This window comes from Sinocyclocheilus rhinocerous, unplaced genomic scaffold (assembly GCF_001515625.1).
Source record: "Sinocyclocheilus rhinocerous isolate Xijiao unplaced genomic scaffold, SAMN03320098_v1.1 scaffold4536, whole genome shotgun sequence".
Classification (NCBI taxonomy): Eukaryota; Metazoa; Chordata; class Actinopteri; order Cypriniformes; family Cyprinidae; genus Sinocyclocheilus; species Sinocyclocheilus rhinocerous.
The window spans coordinates 87,237-94,495 of NW_015666165.1; positions in this window are offsets into that span (position 1 = coordinate 87,237).

Sequence of the window (7,259 nt, forward strand, 5' to 3'; positions counted from 1 at the left end):
GCTGCATGCAAGTGATGCCCAAAGATGCTGTCTAGGTAGGCAGCTCTGTAGGTATTGAGACACAGCCTCAGTCTGAGGTTTTCGTAGATTTCCTTTCTCCACCTCCCCTCTGTAAGCAGGTGTTTCCTCCTCTCCAGACCAGCTGTTGGATAACTACTGCAGAAATTAAAGGAGCAAAGAAATACAAAAGGTTGATGATGTATTTTATTAAAGCTGAGCGGTACAGGGAATGCATGGCAGACGGAATTTCATCAAATGTGAAATGTATGCGTCACACGAAATAGGAATGAGAAATACACCCAGATGACCACAAACTTCATATGGGTTCTTCTGTAGGAAATGATGGCTTGACGGTACAGGGAAATGCATGGCAGACGGAATTTCATCAAATGTGAATGTATGCGTCACACGAAATAGGAATGAGAAATACACCCAGATGACCACAAACTTCATATGGGTTCTTCTGTAGGAAATGATGCATGCTGAGTGCTGCCAGAGGCGACCGGCTAACCATGTGCATCTCACAAATCAAGAGCAGGGTTGCATCTATAAAACACATCTCGGATGTGTCCGACACACTCATAAAGATATGGCTTGTCAAATATCTGCTCTGTGTTTAATGTCTGAATAGTTAAAGGTCAGTGTTGTTCTTATATGTAGCTCGGTGTTTCCTTCACAAAATAAGGACTATTGATAGATATGAGTTATGTCTTTTGATACTCAGATCGAATGCTCTTAATGTAGGCTTTACAGGTTTAAAGCATTAAATTATTTTTTTTTTTATTGGAAACCTGTGCAATCAGATACATTTAGTGTTTCTCTCTCTCACTCATTATTAGAATATACAAGAAGTCCCTATTTGAATTTTTTTATGCACCTTATTTTGGACTTTTCTGACGGTGCAGTGTGTCTATTTAAAAAAAAAATCTTAAAAATAAAAAAATCATTTAATAAAATGTTTGCCAACCAATCAGAATCAAGCATTCAACAGCCCCATAGTATAAGCCCTATCATGTGATGCATGTGCATTTTTTTGAATGGAGCCCAGATTCCTTATACGTTTCTCACTGTTTTACACTCAATTGCCATCTGAATCAAAATATTTTTTTCCCCAGTTCTCAGGTATCCTGACTGAAAGTGTAATGGAGAATGTCTTTTGAAGTTCAAGCATTAGCTCATCAGAAACTGGTTTTCAGAAGTGGTGCCAGTCTCACATAGGCTACAATAAAAAAAAAAAAACATCACCATAGTATTGAATGAACCCTCTGAGAGAGAGTCGTAGTTGATCTTTAGCCCAGAGGGAGTGATAACTGACGGTGGTCTGTGGTGTGAGTGCAGTGCTGCCTCATGCTTTGAGCATTCACATGCACACCTTATCCAGTCATTTGCACAGGAACCGCTTGCGAGAACTCAGCGGGTTGCATTCTCTGTGTTTTATCTGTAAAATTTAGAACTCGTGAAATTTAAATTCCTTTTTTTTGTTGTTTCCTTTTTTAAAAAATCTGTAAGGACATCTGTTGCTGGTCAGCTATATTTTATAGTTGACATGTTTGATTTATGAGTGAGTGTAGAAAATGTTCCCATGTGGGACATATAGGGAAGATAACGACCTCAAGATCATGCCTCATGCTCCAGCGCCTCTCTCACTCTTCACGGAGAATAAAGTCTCGCAAGTTAATCACATTTGAGCCATGAATTGGGGTCAGTATCTTATTCAGTCAGTATTATTTGGTATTTTAGATATGTTCAGTCCTGCAGATTCTTGCCCTCGCTCTCTTAAAGGTTGCACCACAATCCTCCACCAGCTTATGTTAAACTTTTATTTGTATGGCATGTTAGATATAAATCAGTTGCTTGTCTCTTCAGGTATGCCGGAACTAATTCAACACCTTTTAGAAGAGGCCAAGACCTTACCTTGTATTCAGGAGTTTAAACTGATAACCAGACGAGTCTGACCGAAACTGAGTCTGAACAAGACATGAGTGCCGGGATCCGAACACCACGCTCCAACATGAAACAAAGCACACAGACAAGAGCACACTCGAAGCCGCGCGCTCACATGAAAACACGACATGATGGTAGTGTCCGGGCTCTGTCACAAAACCATAAATAAAACAGACCGAAGTGACAGAACCCTGAAACTCTGGTGTGACTTTAAATGCAGACCTAGAGCCAAAAACTCATCACAAAACACCAATGACATGTACATACACTATATGGACAAAAGTATTGGGACACCCCCTTCCTTTAGAACAGAAAAATATTATTCATGTATTTAAAAACTGTATTTCCATCTCTGTTGCAATAGTTTTGGAAGTGTCTAAAATGACTGTACCCATACTAAAGTCAAACCTGTTAATTAGAAAGTGGTGTCCCAGTACTTTTGTCCAAATAGTGTATGTAAGTATAAGGTTTGGTCTGGGTCTTGGAAGATCCACTATTGGTCTGGGTCTGGGTTTTAACAGGGTGTTCGGAAGTCTGGTTGTAGTGTTGGTCTGGGCTTTAGGGGCTCTGCTGTTGGTCTGGTTCTGTCTTTTGGAGGTTTCTTGACTCCAGCTCCAGGCTGGTGACGCCACATCGGGCTCTTCGTAAAGCGTTTAAATCAGACAAAGCGAAAGCACCTCTGTTCCCGCGTATATCATCTGTTCTTATTTTACTCTTGTGTCCAGCGCAGCGCAGAAAAATGATCCGTGCAGCGAGCTGTTTGCAGAGCTGGATTCTGTGTTATTTTTTTCCATCACTGAGACATAACAGGCTGGGTCTCTTCTTTCATGCAGGTGGTCCTCCAACTTCAGTCAAGGGCGAGAGGCACGTAGAGCCAGAGCTGACAGAAGACATGGACAGATGCATGCGAATTTAGGTAATGGTGTTGTGTTTCAGCCTTTGCTTGGCTTGGCCATCCCTAGTAAAGATAGTGTTAATTAATTTGTTTGCTTTGCCTTATGCTCTAACGAATGGGGCTCTCCAGGCCTTGAGGAGCCAACAGTGGATGAGGAATGCCGTCTAAAACCAACATTTGTTATACAAATTAGTTTCATATGCTCCAGGTACAGGGCTGAGGGGGAAAAAACCACCACCCCCATATTGCTGCCCCTCGACCACTGTTATACACTGTTGCTCCTTTATCCGCTTGAGTCTTTTTATATGCTGTGGCCACTTGGCAATTTGGGTTTGTATTAGGGCTGCACGATAAATCGCATGCGATATTTAACGCGCATCTTGTCAGAAAGCGGGTTCTGTAATCAGCAGTAAATCTCCATCACGTGCTGCTTTCACATTGAGCAGCATTAACTACACAGAGGTGTAGTTAATGCTGCTCAATGTGAAAGCCCGCAGGTGATGGAGATTTACCGCTGATTACAGAAGCGGCTTTACTGATAAGATGCGCGTTAAATATCGCATGCGATTTATCGTGCAGCCCTAGTTTGTATGTTAATTTTTCTGTTCCTAACTTGCGGTTTGCCCCATTTTCTTTCAATGTCAAGACCAATTTAGGCAAATTAACTTCCACTGAAGCAGACAGTGAAGTTGATTTTGGTTTGATTGGCAGATTTAAGTGATCATCAGACTCCTAGACTGATGACTTCGTGATCACGATGTATTTCAATCAGGTTGTTACGGGGCAGATAAATTGTGAGGTCTGCATTTTCCATGGCGTACAAACACCTCGCATCACGGAATGTTCGATATTCATGGAATGACTGGTACAACAGATAAATTCACAGTTGTGAGAAACGATCGGCTGGATCGCCTTCAAAGTATTCCTACACATCGTTCCTGGAAACGCCAAACGTGTCCTTTAGAGTAACGCGGCCAGTGTGTGACTGTGTTACTCCAGAGCTGCTTATTTTTGATGCGACCGTCTCTATGCATGATCACGTGCAGTTGACTCATTCCAAGCAAGAGTGTTTTTCTTGCTCAAACACAGAGCAGAAATGTGCCGTCAAACAGATGTTAGGAGCCCTTTGTGGAGTCCTGGCACACGTCCAGACTCTACCTATCTTCACAACTATTTACATGGTAATCCAGCTGGTCGCTCCCTCTGTTTCTCTCTCTCTCTCTGTATCTGTTTGCCTTATTCAGGCTGTTTCATCACTTGGAATGCATTTCTGTTTTAAAACTGTCAAATATCACATCAAACCCCATCAAACTATCCGTATGTTATCCACTAATTAGTACTAGGCCCAGACAGAACCTTTATTTAGTCTCATGTGGTTCCAAACCTACATGCTGCCACTTTTTCTGTGGAACACAAAAAAGGAACTTTTCAAGAATCTTCACACTTGGTGAGACAAACAGTCTAAACTTTATGAACTTAAGGGTTAGTTCCCAAAATGAAAATTATGTTATCATTCACTCACCCTCATGTCATTCCATACTCATAAGACTTTCATTCATCTTCGAAAAATCAATGAATATTTTTATAAATGAATGATTGCTAAATTATTTCTGTCCCTCCATTGAAAGTTCTATTATTCCACCAGTTCAATCCACCAAAAAAATTATATTTCTAAAAATGTGTGCATATATAGAGCACATTACATGCAAGAACTTCATTTGTTCTCACTCATCAATCAAGCACGTTTGACCTCCCGTTTACATTTTTTTTCTCTATGTATATGCATTGATTAATGTTTGATGTTAATAAAAGCCTAAATTAAATCTGTTCATCATATAAAGTGATCATTTTCTTTTACAAACTCTTTTGAAATGTTTTGGTGGAATTGGCTTTCAGTGAAGGGACAGAAATCTCTTAGGTTTTATTAATAATTTCTTATGTGATTTGAATATAATCGAAGGTCTTATGGATCTGGAATGACATGTAACAATAAATGACAGAATTTTTATTTTGGGCTTGAACTTAAACTTTAAGTTACTTATTACTGAAAATCTTGCCCTCCAAATCAAATGTGCCACAAGCTGGACATTAATGAAATCAAACACTTTTCTATCTTGTATGTCTAGTGGCCAAACACCACCAGATCTGATGTGATACGTTTGATTTGAGAGCTGCATTTGATGAACAGAATTACTTTTATTTTGGTTCTGTTCCTCCTAGAAAACTATCATATAACACATGGACTACTTTTGAGATTTTTTTGTCATTTTTTTGAGCACTATGAATTGTTTCTGTAAACAAAAAACTTTAAATATCTTGCATTAAAAAAAGAATGACAGAATGACATTCTGACAGAATTTTTAATTAATTTGGATGACAAAATATTCAATTTACAAACAAACGTTGATATGGAGAACATTATCACAGATTCCTTGTAGGCCTGTAATTAGTGATCTCTATATCAATATTGATCAGCATAATCAGGAATATTTTGCACCTTTTTAGTGAAAAAAAAAATTAGATGTGCGCATAAAGTGACTTAAACTGCCCAGGAAATACTTCATATATACTTATTTGAAACAATATACTATCTGGAGACGTTTGAAACAAGCAAACAAATAAATCACTATTTTTGAACTAGCATTTATTTTTGTATTCTTATGCGAGCAAGAATATGCTGCAAACCACATACTGTACTTCTCTGGACATTTCGCCCTGTCGCTATAGCATGCACGTGAAATGCATTTTTTGTCAATCTAATTGTCTTCAGTCAAAGTAAACTGGACATAGTTAGTGAAATCACAGGTAATACCGTCTGTTCTGAGCACTCGCTCTACCTTATGTGGGCTCAACCTGCCTGACACTTGACTCTCAAACACTAGAGGGTGCAAATTATCTCAAGACTTGTACAAAAATAAATCAAATTCTCAAGCTGCCCAAAAAACATGAACTGTCAACGTTTGACAAATAGAGACACATTAGTTAATTCCACTTAAAAGTTCAGTGTGGTTCAGGGTGATGTAAGCCTGTTTTTTCATGTTGCCTTTTATTTTTAGAGATTTCAGAGTTCCACAATACTGACACAGAGCCAAGGTCAATGTGCAGTGTCCTGCCTCTGCTTGGATGACTTCTCTTTCAGTATTTTTAACCGCTGTCTGCAACCTGACTTGGGCAGCTGTTTCTTCATCTCTTGTTGATCTAAGTAAATGCTTCAACAGGATGTTGGCTCCTTATCTGAGCTAAACGCACATTTCTGTGCTGCATTGTTTTGTGAGCATAGACACTTAATATAAATGTTTATTAGAGTTATTGCTATGACCAGCATTACTAATGCTAGTTCTGATCATTCTAAATCTTTTATTAATTTTCTAAGCAATCAGACTTCAATCTGGGGCTGGCAAAGTGCCTATAATGCCCTTAACCGCATATCAACATGCTAAAAAAGTCAAAACCCCTTAGCCCAATAAAACCCCTTAGTCAAAACCCATCATGGTGGCAAGTTTTATATAGGCCAGGGCTGCGTCTCTCAAAAGCATAATGAGCTAAGTTGATCGTAGAGGCCATTGGTGCCAATGGTTCTGCGATCTACTTAAACTTACAATGCTTTAAGGAAACGCAGCCCAGAACCAGTCATATATTCTCCAGAAAATATAAAAATCAAGTTCTTCTATCACTATGCATGCCTGGGAGTTTGTTTGATTGGTTCAGTTGTTGTGTTCCCCATGTGTGAAGAGTTGAAGAAGTAAAGCATGAATTGTTAAATACGATAAAGTACGATATTCACAACTTCCTGGTCTACTGTTAAACACTACAGTATATCTATGGCCTTGTTTAGATTGTGAGCAAAATCTGATTTTTTGCATATCCATATATTATCCTGATGGGTTTTTGAAAATCTGAAGAGCAAAAATCTCAGATTTTTTCGAATCACATTCAAAGCTTATTTGGAGGTGGTGTGAAATGCGATTCCAAACGGATTTTTACTGATGCATCTGGCTGCTCAAAATTTAGTGGATGCTCTGGCTGTTCAAATCAGATTTCAAAATGTATTTAGCATTGCTCTTAATGTGACACACAACGATAATGGAAATGCCAGAAATATTCATACAGTATTCAAGCACAGAACATCACAATATATACCAGTCACCTCTGGCACTGAAGTTTCTTGACAGTGCGCTTATATGTGACCCTGGACCACAAAACCAGTCTTAAGTCGCTGGGGTATATTTGTAGCAATAGCCAAAAATACATTGTATGGGTCAAAATTATCGATTTTTCTTTTATGCCAAAAATCGTTAGGATATTAAGTAAAGATCATGTTCCATGAAGATATTTTGTAAATTTCCTACCGTAAATATATCAAAACTTAATTTTTGATTAGTAATATGCATTGCTTAGAACTTCATTTGGACAAATTTAA